This window comes from Notothenia rossii, assembly GCF_949606895.1.
Source record: "Notothenia rossii genome assembly, chromosome: 8".
Classification (NCBI taxonomy): domain Eukaryota; kingdom Metazoa; phylum Chordata; class Actinopteri; order Perciformes; family Nototheniidae; genus Notothenia; species Notothenia rossii.
In genome coordinates, this window is record NC_136906.1 from 75,617,052 (window position 1) to 75,631,271 (window position 14,220).

At 36.2% G+C, this 14,220-nt stretch overlaps 1 protein-coding gene across 1 annotated transcript in view; it reads left to right on the plus strand.

The window, feature by feature from the left end:
- Positions 1–14,220, plus strand: part of LOC307016392 (exostosin-1) — a 431,895-nt gene that overhangs the window by 251,819 nt on the left and 165,856 nt on the right. The window lies entirely within an intron of this gene.

Below are 14,220 nucleotides of genomic sequence, written 5' to 3' on the forward strand. Positions count from 1 at the left end.
ACACACAATGTGACCTTACCACTCAATGCATGGCCGACAGGATGCCAAAACCAACCCTCCCCAGGTTCAGCCATGAGGACCACCAGCGTCAACACCAGGAACATCATAGCACACTTCATTCTGAAAAACAAAAACACAACATGTGTCACTCAATCAAACTATTTCATCCACCAATTTACTACAGCTATAAGTCAGAGTATATATTCAATGATCTTTCAAATCCCAAAGACTTCATTAAATAACAAAAACGTAAAAATATTTCACTTGATTGAGAGTCTGAACCAAGAGGCTTATCAAGAGTGCATAGTGAGATCTTGAAGTGATGTGAATCTCTCTGTCGAACCTGTGTCTTTATAAAGGTATGGTGGAACTTTACATATCTCTTATTGTTAAACATTAATTCTTCACATTATCATTATTTTCAGTAACTTTTACATTTGCTTGACAGTTCATGCTGTTTCCAGATACTAAGAATTGTATTGGTTTAAAAATATTGTGTAACCAGGCTTCGAGAAATTGTTTTTCACTTATATCTTAGAAAATAATATCATAATAAATAAAATCACATTGTGCATTTCTCAACACTAACCATGCATGCGGTGTCTGTGAAGTCCATGCATCACAGTGACTAGGAATCATACGTTTTGTATTAGATCACATTAAAAAAAGGAAATTTTTCAGAGACACAATTTCACTCAGAAACAGACATTGTAAAAGTAATTATCTTGTATTATTTCATAAATGTACTTACTTCAAATCTGCAAACGCTAATATAAACATTAAAAAACAATGTTGATATAAAGTTACAGGAACTTAAAATAGAGAGACAAAGCAGAGATGACTTTTTTTATCAAAGCTTTATTCAGCAGGACAGTATGCAATGTTTTACATTTTTCAAAACCAATTGGATCAGTGACCTGTTTCCACACGGGTTGAATGTAAAGATTTTAGTCACAAAAAAACGGAATCAAGAGGCACAAAATACAAAGACGAACCTGGAAATGTGCATAATATGTCCTCTCTAAGTAACGCTCCCAAACCTGGTTATTATTATGTAAAGCTCCTAGGAATACATTTTTTTCATTTTAGACATGAATTACACATTTATATACAGTGTAATCCATATATTTCACTACTTTTGTCAACTTAAGACTTTGGTAAACCAAATCTAAACACCACAAAAATTGGATGAAATGAGTACATTTGTATTTTCACAAGTGTTTTGAAGATTTCCAAAAATCAGATGTCAAATGTTCAGCTTTAAAGCTAATTATCTCATCACTCAGTGCTCTAAGGTGAGGGACTTGCATTTATAGCAAGACCAGAGACTGCCCTGAATGTTTTGATATGCAACACATGGGGTGCCATGTTATAACAAATACATTTAAAAAGGTGATTTAAGGAAACATCTAAAAATCGAGAAAATACCCTTAGACTCCAGAGGGTTAACTAGGTTGGGATTGTATTAATGCCATAAAACACAATTCACATCATTTCCATCCTGATTTAATTCGATTTTTCCTTTAAAATAATACAAGAGATGGATTGGTTGATTTTTGTAATGCAATGCAGATTTATTCCAAATAGATCAATTTAAAAACAGATAGGTTGATTACATATGTTGTTGAAGAAAAGCAGAAGAAAGCATTTGTTTGATCAGATGGACCATCATGGACTCAGGCAAAGTCGTTCTCTCGTTGTTCCATCGCTTCCTGCTCTTTCTTCCCGCTGTTGCAGAGAAAAAAGATTAATAATTTAGACAAAAATAAAACAAATCATGAATCAAAAGCACTTTCAAATAATTGAAATATCAAGAAAAATATCTTACTTGATGCCACCTAATTAAAAAAGAGAGAAAAAAAAGTTTAGTGCGATGCATTATTCTTTGTGATACTGTGCATTATAGTTTGTGATAATCCGTTCTATAAACATTCATTATTATATTGGAGTTCTCATATTTGATTTGGAAGAGGGAGTAGCACACAAGGGAAAAACCCTAAAAAGCATTATGGAGCCTCTTTTAGTGATGCGACATAACAACGATTTCTGCATTAGTTTGAAACCAAATTGTTTGCGGGTCCAAAATTCCCACAAAGGACTTTTGCTTTTTTATGTTAGAATGGACTAAAACGCCAAAGCAATACATTCACTCTCAGTGGACACACAATGTGACTTTACCATGGTTAGTACCGACATGATTTCCATGTGCATGATTGCCACCCTGATAATTGCCATATCCAGAAACGACAGGATGCCAAAACCAACCCTCCCCAGGTTCAGCCATGAGGACCACCAGCGTCAACACCAGGAACATCATAGCACACTTCATCCTGAAAAACAAAAACACAACATGTGTCACTCAATCAAACTATTTCATCCACCAATTTACTACAGCTATAAGTCAGAGTATATATTCAATGATCTTTCAAATCCCAAAGACTTAATTTTGTGTCCCTGAGACACTTCACCCAAAACTGCTCCTGTGGGGATTGTCCACAGTATTGAGTATGTAAGTCGCTTTGGATAAAAGCATGTAACAAGTAACATGTAATGTAATGTAATATAAAAATGTAAAATATTTCACCTGATTGAGAGTCTGAACCAAAAGGCTTGTCAAGAGTGCAAAGTGAGATCTTGAAGTGATGTGAATCTCTCTGTCGAACCTGTGTCTTTATAAAGGTATTGTGGAACTTTACATATATTTAGCATATATTTCACAACACTGAATTTTGCAATATCAAGTTCTGTGGAACGATGACAACAGATTCAACCCCGATCACCTGTGTGTGTGTGTGTGTGTGTGTGTGTGTGTGTGTGTGTGTGTGTGTGTGTGTGTGTGTGTGTGTGTGTGTGTGTGTGTGTGTGTGTGTGTGTGTGTGTGTGTGTGTGTGTGTGTGTGTGTGTGTGTGTGTGTGTGTGTGTGTGTGTGTGTTCGTGTGTGTGTGTGTTCGTGTGTGTGTGTGTGTTTTCTACATTAAAAAACAATGTTGATATAAAGTTACAGGAGCTTAAAATAGAGCGACAGAGCAGAGATTACTTTTTTTTATCAAAGCTTTATTCAGCAGGACTGAATAAAGATATATACGATATCCATTACTTTTCCTATAAATCTAATTCTCACGTTGATATAAACAGTAAGTAACAGAGCTTACCCTGGAGACATCCTGTGAACAGATTTGTGAGCTAAACAGAAGGAACAAAAACAAACATTTAATAATTTAAGTATGTTTTAAATGTTTAAATTGATGATGCCCTCTGTAAGGGCAGCAGTGGGAAATAGCTAAGTACATGTACTCAAGTATTGTTCTTATGTACTTGTTTGACATATTTGTACTTGACATTAGTATTTAAATTTCAGAGGCAGATATTGTACTTTTTACTCCACCACATTTAAATTAACACTCACTTTTGTGTTTGGACATTTAACACTAGAACCGCCAACGGGTGAATTTTACCCGCAGCTGTTTTTTGATTGTATGTAACTTTTTTTCCATAACATATTAAAGTCTCCCAGTCCGTGACTTTTCCTGAAAGTGTGTTATGTAGCACCGTCTGTTGTTAACAATTGTCAATATGCAGTCAGATTGAAAAAATTGCCAAAAACAATGCCATTTATACCTATATCCGCCAGCGGGTAATATTTACCTCATAGAAAATGCAGCGTAAACATGACGTATTGCTATAGCAACGCCTTTTGTCTACTGCGGTTCCTTATAGATAGAGAGATAGATTGAGAGAGAGAGAGAGAGCTAGATAGATAGATAGATGGATAGAGAGAGAGATAGACAGATAGATAGTTATAGATAGTGTAACATCTTGGAGAATACAAGATCTTGGATGATTGAGCTCACGTTGAGGACGTAATTCATGTGTGCAGGTTACGTGCCAGTTGAATAAAGATGGACACTCGGAATGAGAGAAGTAGTCCGCGTCGTCTATTTACGTAGACAATTATATGTTCATAGAACAGAACATTACAGATATATCGATAGAGAGAGATAGAGAGATTTGTACCTAAACAAAACACAAGTCTAACACCAAGCGTTTAAATCAGCACTCTTAGCGATATTTTAAACTTCATGCTATCTGCACAACCTATATCATATGAAAAGCTGAGAGTCCACAGATTCTATTGGTATAAGTTTCATGCCTGTGCGATCAAAACTTACTGTTTTGTATGATAAATAAAATAACATTGTACCTTGAAAATCTATAGCGGGTACATTTTACCCGTTGGCGGTTTTAGGTATACAGCGACCTCTGGCGGTTCTAGTGTTAAAAACACTTGAAATTATGATACGGTATAATGCAGTACTGTATTACTAATCTACTCAAGCCTCTAAATGGAGTCCATATTGACAAACTAAAAAACTAAAATGCTCTTTCATGTATGAAGAAAGGGTGAAATAATAACCATAATAAAATCATACTGTGGAAAGATCCATTCTGCGAGTACTTTTTACTTTTGAGTTACGTTCCAAGTACAAATTGGCAGATAATTCTACGTTTTATGATTCTGAAAAGGGCCATTGTGCAGAATGAGTACTTTTACTTTTTGTACTTCAAGTATATTTGAATGCTAATAATTTTGTATACTTAAGTTAGTTAAGTTAAAGCTCTATAGTACAGTTAATTATGAGGACGACCAGCGACAGCACAAGAAATATCATAACCAACTTCATCCTAAAAAAACAAAAATACATATAGAGATAACCATGACTCTGCACTTTTATTTGTACTCGTCTGAACTTCCATATACTAGATACTTTTTACTTCATTTTCTGTTGAGTATACTTTGTATAAATTAGTTTTCTATGAATATTGAGCTAATTAAAGCTAACAGCAAAGTGTTTTAATGTTCGAATAACTGTCTTAGCTGTCACATACATGATTTTGCATGAATTCAAGTCAAAATAAAGATGAAATATTAGCTTTTTACCTTGCAACAGATTGATTTTCAGAGTCAAAAGACTGTTTTCAAGGACTGCAAAGGTGTCAATTGTGATATGAACAGCTGATGGGACCTTTTGTACCGACAGTCACTGTCACTTCGTGGGTAGGGCAGTGGTGGGTTTAACATACTATTCTCCTAAAGTGGTTGGAGTCTCACTTCCATCTGTCACGTTACTGTTACTTTTAAGTAGAAAAAATAGGGTCATATCAAAAGCCCACAATCAATATGTGAGAAAATAGGGAACTCATAATGGTTTCATTGGTCATCCTCAAAAAAATTAAATGTTAAATTCATTTCAGAATTTCAATGTATTAGTGTAATTTTTAGACATACAGGTGATATTAAACCCTGTAATAGTTAAGTAGTCTCAGAATGATCTATACATGCATTTTTGTTTTTTTTTTGTTCTACTTTTATATTTTATTTGACCATTATTAAAACTTAGATGCACGAGTGACTGGACCCTATCCTCTTACATAAGTGTGTCTAAAAGGACCCGTATTAGAATAATGTGTTTTTATGCCATTTTTGTCATTTCGGTTAAGAAAAATCACTTGTATCATATTTAGTATTATATTTTGGTTCACATTAGAAATATTTTATATTTAATCTTTCACAATTAATTATTTTAGACATTTTTTTTACATTTTGAAAAGAAAGGTTTTGAACATATTGTCCCAAAGATCTCCGCTATTCTGAGACCATCACAGTATTCCAGTCCCTTTTCAAAACTCATCTCTTCTCCTCTTGTCTACTCATAGCCCCCCCCATCAATACATGCCGGTTGATCAAGTTTGATAGCCCTATACCCCCCACCCTAACCTTCCCTTATATTGTAAAGTGATGTTGAGTCCTTGAAAAGCCCTATAAAAATATAATGATGTATTATTATTATTATTATTATTATTATTATTATTATTATTATACTGACAGGTATCAGATCTTGCTGTGTAAAATAATCTTCCTGAGAGGTGTCACTTGTGATGTAGTCTGTGTGGTCTACAGTTAATGTATTCCTGACAGCCACAGGTGATAAGAATCAAAGGTTCCCAGAGGATTCCATAGGAAATGCATGCGGGTCATTTTTGACCCATTTATGGAAACTTGGGGTAGAAATACTAACAATACAATTTCTTAAAATGTAAATTTAAAAGGTGAATGGCATGATATCCAAAACATGTTTTTTGAGGAATAGCTGGAATATGAAATGATAAAACAAAATTAACAAAGATACTTGAAGAAAACCACCTCACCGGGTCCAAAAAGACCCACTTATTTATCTAAGGGTTAACAAAGAAAACAACTTGCATATACAGTAGGGTCATGTATGTCTATAGGTTCAATCTGAAGTAGACACTCAAATAAGTCAAAGTCAACTTTATTGTCAATCTTCCAGTTTGTGTGTACAGACAGAGAGATCGAAATGCCATTTCCCATAATCCCGAATATAAAAACAAATGTATCTAAAAAGATGTGTGCAAATATGTATATATATATATATATATATATATATATATATATATATATACACACAGAATCATAGACACATTTTGATATGTGCACACATTAAGACCTAAATAAAAACACAACAATCAATATATACAAAATAACAGTCACTTCAATATTTGAGAATCTACATTAGTGCAAAATTGTACATAGAATGTGCAAAATATTAGTGCAAGATAGATTCACATCACCGTTAAATTCAAATACATGAAAAACGCACATGTTGTCAGCAGTCTTTAACTAAGTCTTGTCTCATAACTTGTTTTAAAGATGTTCTATAAAATGTAAATATGATTTGTTCATTAGAAAAACAGTTTGTGAAACCAGCATGACTATGGCATTTCAAAACACCAGTATAGGGAAATGGTCAAGGTCTTCATCATTGTATTTACAATTATGCAACATAACAAGCTAGCTGGGAAGGGGGAAGTGTGAAGATCGTATCAGATGTCAAGTCATCGTGACTGCGTAAGAACATTTATCAGCAATCAACACATTAATGAACTCTTCAACCAACACCCAAATGTTGAGCAAGAAACTTTCTGTAAGTGCTTTACCGCACCAACAGTTATAATTACGGGGGGGGGGGGGGAAATGCCGCTTATTAGTGTTACTTTAAAGAATGAGGCTTCGAGTTGGGCTTTTTGAGCGTCAATGCATTTAAATGGGTTTTTATCCTCACATGCTAATCACTGTGCATGTAGAAGATGGAAAAAATGACTCAACGTTGCAACTTCTTATTTGAAGTAAAGCATTATGTTTGGTTCAACAAGTCCTTCAACTCAGACGACCAAATAGGTCGATTGTTCAAGCCCTTATTACGACCTATAATCACGTTTTAAAGTTTTCGACCTCTAGTGCTCCCGTTGATTGCAAACGCTCCGGAGTGTCGTATATGCACAAATAACCCTCTCTGGAAAATCCTAAATTGTAGGATAGTTTGGCCATTAAAATGGGTTTTGATTAGATTTCTTGCGAGACGTATATATTGTACTTTCAGAATCCATGTCCAGTGGATGTGTAGGATCTATAGTTTGATAGATATTACAAAGATGATTTGAGGTCTCGCCAGGACAATGTGTAACGGCAGCGTCTATGTAAAGTTAGAGTCAACACTCACGGGGTGAAAACATTATTTCCGGTCTCGAAGTTTTCATAATAAAACCGTATTCCCCCCACTGTCAAATTATTTCAAAGCTATATCTGCAGCACTCATCCACTAAAAACATCAGTTTATCCTTGTTAATTACACAACATTAATTGGATTAAATTGTGTACAATGCTTTTGTGTTTTTCCCATAGGTTTTTCCCTTTCGATTCCGAGAGACACATTTTTGTTTTCAGAGGTTTTGATGCTAAAACATCTACCTACCTATAATCCTCAGCTACCGTTCAAGCTTGGTGATTGGATGTTTTAGCCGCAATGCACATTGGGATATGGTGTTTATGCGATATGAAATCCGAAAACATTTAAAAAATAATAATACTTTATTTCAAGTGTGCTTGCTTTTCTCTTTGGAAGTCATCACATAACGGCATTGTAATACACGGTTCGGCTGCATTAAATATTACACATCTGCCGTAGTTCTTTATTTATAGAGCCCTGATGAGAAGACCTTTGGACAAACTGGAAGGAATGCCGCCGAAATTGAATATGTGATGTGGATCATAAATGTATCATCAATTAAACAACATCTTCCATTTATTTTCACACAATACGTCTCCTCGCAATATCAACACTAATTCGGCTGACTTTTATATTTGATCCAATTCATAGATAGTTATATTTACACCATAACGGTGCACAGCTGATAGAAAGGGACTTGTAGTTTTTATAGATATTACTGATTCTCTTTGAATATAAGAATGTAAATACTGAGTTGAGAGAATAGTCAGGGGTTTTGGGTGATGGGAAACACATCTATGGAATCACAATTTCAATAGCTTACCATTAAATTACGGATATACCAGAGATGGAGTACTTGAGTCCTGGACTCGGACTCGAGTGCCGATTTTCGGGACTCGTGACTCGACTCGGACTCGCGCACTGATTGACGCGACTCGGACTTGGACTCGTGAATTCTCGCGCACGATGACTTGGACTCGGACTCGTGAATTTTCCCCCCCATGATGACTCGGACTCGACTTGTACATTGAGGCTCCGACTTGGACTCGGACTCGAGCAAGTTTTCTCTGGAGTCTGATGTCCTCTATCGCGTGTGCACCTGTGAGGCGACTTCACGTACTGGGCCCCGCTATTCCAGTCTAAAGATGTCTAAAGACACACCCCGCATCGTGCTGTATGCTTTCACACATTCTGCTTCCACGTTGGAAGCAAAATACTCGTTATGTGGAAAAAATATTGAAGAGAAGGCTCCGTAACACATTACTCTAAGGATCGAGTTCAGACATATAGTCTGTCTTGAACACTATCATCAGAGTAACGTGATCTAATCAATAAATAAAGATGCAGCCGATAACACAAAAGCACATGGCTACTTAACATGCAGAATGACGTCATTTTGCATGTTAAGTAGCCATGTGCTTTCTGGGGCATAATCTTTATTGATAGAATTTAAACATTCACTATAATAATTGTAGCGTCCCCGGCTGAATGATGGTCGGACTCTCTAACCGATGGTATCTGTTTATTGATCACCCTTGCTTTTATACAATCATTACCAACGTAAGAGTTTGTGCCCTTATCAGCCAGGTGCTAAAAACCCAATTTAACTATTTAGTATATGTTAATTTATTTCGTCATCTATCCGTCATTATACATATGTTTGTTTACACTGCTACGTTGTCCATTGACTTCCGGTAAAAGTTCCTTCAAAAATAAGAGTCCCGATCTTATTACTATCAAAATAAAAGTGCAAAACGAAAACTTTACCATAACAAAATATTGGCATACAAATATAATCACTTCTCTAAATGGTAACTCATTTTAAATATAGTTAGACATATTAAAGGTCATTTACAATAATAATAATAATAATAATAATAGTAGTAATATTAGTAATAAGCTTTGTATTTGTATAGCACCTATTACAAGAATTGTAGCCAAACTGGCGTCACAGCAGTTCAATAGACACATTAGTGTAACATGACAGGATGAAAGCAATGTAGAGGAGCGGCTACATTTCAACACATATATCCACGAAGATTAATACATGAAGACTTGTGACTCAGACTTGACTTGGACTCTTCTTAGTTGACTCGGACTTGGACTAAGACTCGACTACGACTCTCCCTTGGTGACTCGGACTTGGACTCGGACTCGAAGAATGGTGACTCGAGAGTGACTTGGACTCGTGAATTGGTGACTTGACTACAACACTGGGATGTGCCTTTCTGTCTGTGATTTTACACAGTTTAATGTTTTCACCCCGCGAGGGTTGACGCCAACTTTATATGGACGCTGCGTAAATACGTAGTACACGAAATAAAACTACACATCTTCAGATGTTATACATACATAAGTGTCCTACACTATACAAAGTTGTTCTGGCATTGTATGCTGTGTGTTATTTGTAATATCTTCAGAAACTACCTTTCCAACTCCTCATGCAGTAGACTGTTACAGGTCTATACAAGTTCATGGTACAATGCATAAGCTTCAAATCGAGAGACTGAAACTGTATTTCACAATTTCACAATAAAGTTAATAGTAATTATGTTTGATATTATTATGAAAACTTCTAGACCGGAAATACTGTTTTCAGCCCGCGAGGGTTGACGCCAACTTTATATGGACGCTGCGTGAATACGTAGTACACGTTCTCCTGGCGGGACCTCAAATCATCTTCGTAATATCTATCAAACTATAGGTCCTACACATCCACTGGACGTAGATTTTAAAAGTACATACAATTCTTGCTAGGAATGTAATCAAAAAGCATTTTAATGGCCAAACTATCCTACAATTTAGGATTTTCCAGAGAGGGTTATTTGTGAATAAATGACCCTCCGGAGCGTTTGCAATCAACGGGAGCATGTTGTTTCTTACACGACCACTAGAGGTGCTACACTTTAAAACGTGACTATGGGTCGTAATAGGCTGCTGAACAATCAACCTATTTGGTCGTTTTTTGTAGGAGGACAGGCTGGTTTGGTTTGCAGTTATGTTGGACTGTTTTTACTGTTACGAATTCACCCACATTTATGAAAATATACAAGAAACTATACTTTGGCACTTGCTAACATTACTTTTGACATAAAATGGTGTGGAGAGTTGTAAAACGTCACTTGAATGAAACTTAAAGTATATATTGAAAAATACAAAATGTTAGGCTATTTTTATGATCTTACACGTACATATATATATGTTATATAGAATTTATATATATATAGATTGTTTTGTTTGTCTTTACAGTATGTCCACATAGTTGCAGCCTGTGCTCTAAAGTGCCTACAGTTTCTTTGGTTTATGAAGATGTGTGTACTGAGTGAATATATGACATCCCCCCCTTAATACATGTGTATGACCTTGTGCTTAATCTTTGTCTATAATGTAGACTCTATGTACTATCAAATGGTCAGTTATTGCCATTATGTTTTGGTGAGAATAATGAAAAAAGCAAATAACAATTCTTCACATGTTTCAGAGGAAGCAGCAAACACCGAACATATTACGTACAACTGACTTTGATGATTTGAAGATTTTCATTTGTACAACAGTGTGTGGAGTGCTACAGATGCAAGGCAAAAGCTACAGATGCTGGTTTAGGCAAAAGCCTTTTTTTCTTAAATTTGGTGTTATACAGCTCTTATTGATGTTATCGTGTGGAGTGCTCAGTTACCTTTGTTGTGGTCCGTTGAAGCCGTTTAATTAAAAAATGATGCATGTTTTAACTATAGGACTTCAATATTGAAGACGAGAAATGTAACCTTTGCTTTTTTTAAGCCCCTGTCACACTGTCCCGAAATTGACACCAGATGGACACACAAATATGGAATTGTGAATTTCGCACGAAGATGGCCCCGAAGTTGGTCAACAGCCAATCAACAGCCGAAGCAAGTACGATGCCTACAGAAGGCCAAACGATGGCACCCGAACCACACACGAAAATATGGTCGTAGACTTTACTGATTATTTAGAATGTATCCAGACTCAACGTAAGAGCTTGTGCCTCTTCGGGGGGTGCTAACATTTAAACATACACTTTATTCTTTACTTTTTCCGTCTTTATATGTAGATTAGAAGATATTACTTATCTTCGTCATGTTGTTTCCATAGCAACAACAACTTCCTGTCAACAGCGTAAACTCGTCTTCAAAAATAAAAGCATCTAAATAAAACAGCAAGTTAACCTAAATTACATTTAAGGCATACAACTGCAACGAAAGTAATAAAAACAATGTTATATCCTTTTCAGTTTCACAGAACACAAATTGGGTTATTTACATAATATGTTTACATGATTTTGTTGTGCAATAAATGCAATCTCGATGTCATCGTACTATAATACGATGGCTACACGACGGCATTGTGAGGGCTTCACGTAGTCGTGTTGCCTTCCTAAGACAATCGGGCAGCTTCTTGTTTTCATCGTATTGTCTTTGTGAGGCGAAGCAATGCCCGATGGCACCGATGATCAGACGAAGTAAAGACGAAGATGACACGATTTGACAAGATGCCCTCACGATGGCCTTACGAAGGGCAGAATGGACACACAAATTCAGCACGAAAATGAACCTTCGCAAGGTCCTTCGGCAATTTTTTGGCATGCCAAAGATTTTGCCACCGCTCACAAAGTTGCTGCCCAAGCCTGAGAAACTCCACCGGTGGTCATACAATGGCTTAAGATGCCCTCAAGAATGGCCCGATGTTGTTACGATCAGAGCCGAATTTGAACATTTCCTTTATCGTGTTTCCATCTGGTGTCAATTTCAGGACAGTGTGACAGGGGCTTTAGAGAAGTCCTGTTTCTTTTACCATACGCCCTGTCATACTGAGTCATCCAACTCTCTGCTGCATGCATAATGATACACATCTCCATTCACAGTGTTGTTTCTAATCATGGAGCGTTAGATTTTCTGAAATATACATATGCAAAGTTTCCAGGAGGCCAGAAATCATTTAAAAATTAGGGCTTGGTAGCTAATGTTTTGAAATGTGTCTTACGGCAAGGACGTACCGAGTTTGAAACCCACCAGGTGTTTTTCGGCTGACGTGGGTTTCCTCTGGGTGCTCCAGTTTTCTCACAGGTATTCTCCTGACGCTGCCCTCGATCAAAGCACTAAAGCCTCACACCTAGAATCGATCCCGGTGCAACAACAGCACAGTAGCTTCCAAATGCTCCTGGAGTCAAGTGCAGAGGACAAAGTGTTCTTAACTAAAAATATCTAAACAGCAGGGACCGAATACTTGTTTGCCTTTGGATGGTCTTTGTGTTAAAAAAAAATACGTATCATCATTGAGCAAAAGGATGTGCTAACTGACCCTAGAGGAATGGGTCAGAAAGCCTAGCATTTTTTATTTGTTCAATGTAGTCTCAATTAAGTTCAAAAGTACAAATTAATTCAGAATTATCTTTTGAGTAAGACATATCTTGCCTTGCAGATTTATTATAATTAGCGTAATGGTTTGAACAACAGTACAACACATGTACAATTAAAACAAATAAGTTTGGTAAAAATAACACATGGTTGTGCATCGGTATTGTGCATAGACAGAAATATACGGCATGTGGGTGCACACTAACATTTCTCTGTGTGATTGTCACATAAATCACATTAATTTATTAAGACGGACTGGAAAACTGGTTTGAACTTTCTGCAACATTTCTAAATTGGTTAAAATCCTACTTTAAGGACAGGAAAAATGTTGTTTCTAGTCAACATTCATTAAGATTTTGCGGATGTAATATTGATTACAAAACTTAACTTATTTTGCAATGCCTTTCTTTAAGTAATACAAAAAAAGGATAAACTTCTCAAATGCACCCTATTTCCTTTTTATTTAAATCACAAAGCAGCTCAATAAGACTCAAAACAATATCATGATTTGTCCAACATAAGACAACCGCACCATTAGGGTAGGTAAGAATGGAGAAACCAGCTTGAGTGCGCTAGAATTTGAAAGTACACAACCAGAAAAAAGGGCACGAGATAAGTTTATGAGTTTATAAGCACGAGATAAGTTTGTGCACGAGATGGAAGGCTGACAGGCAGGTAGGCCATCCAGTTATTTTAGCCGGGCCGGCTAAAATGATTGGTCGTGCTTTTTACAGCGCCACGGCTTCCACAGATGACATTTTAAAATGTATTTATTTTCAAAACATTTAATATATTCATTGCTATCAGGATGTTAAGAGCGTTCCATGGAATATAACAAAAAGTGTTTCTGAAGTGAATTACCTAGCCCACCTTTAATCCTTAGATATTTGACAATATTTCTAAATTAACCGAAAGTATCTGTCTATACCTTAAATTATAAAGGTTCAGGTTAGCTTTAATGATAAGTCAAAAACGTGCAAGTTAAGGACAGCAAAAACGTTGTTTCTATAGGTAACTACACATCTGAGTTGACAACTATGACATTTAGGGTTCCTCAAGGCCCCATCCCGGGGCCTCTTCTCTTTAACATCGAAATTCACCAGGAGACTATGATCCAATTCAAACACTGAGTAAGTGCATTGAAGAACTCAATGATGGAATTTGTCCATCTTTCTTAAATTAAAAATATAAAACTGAGGTAATTGTTTTTGGAATCAATGAGGAACGAATAAAAGCCAGCGCTGAGCTTCAGTTGGCAA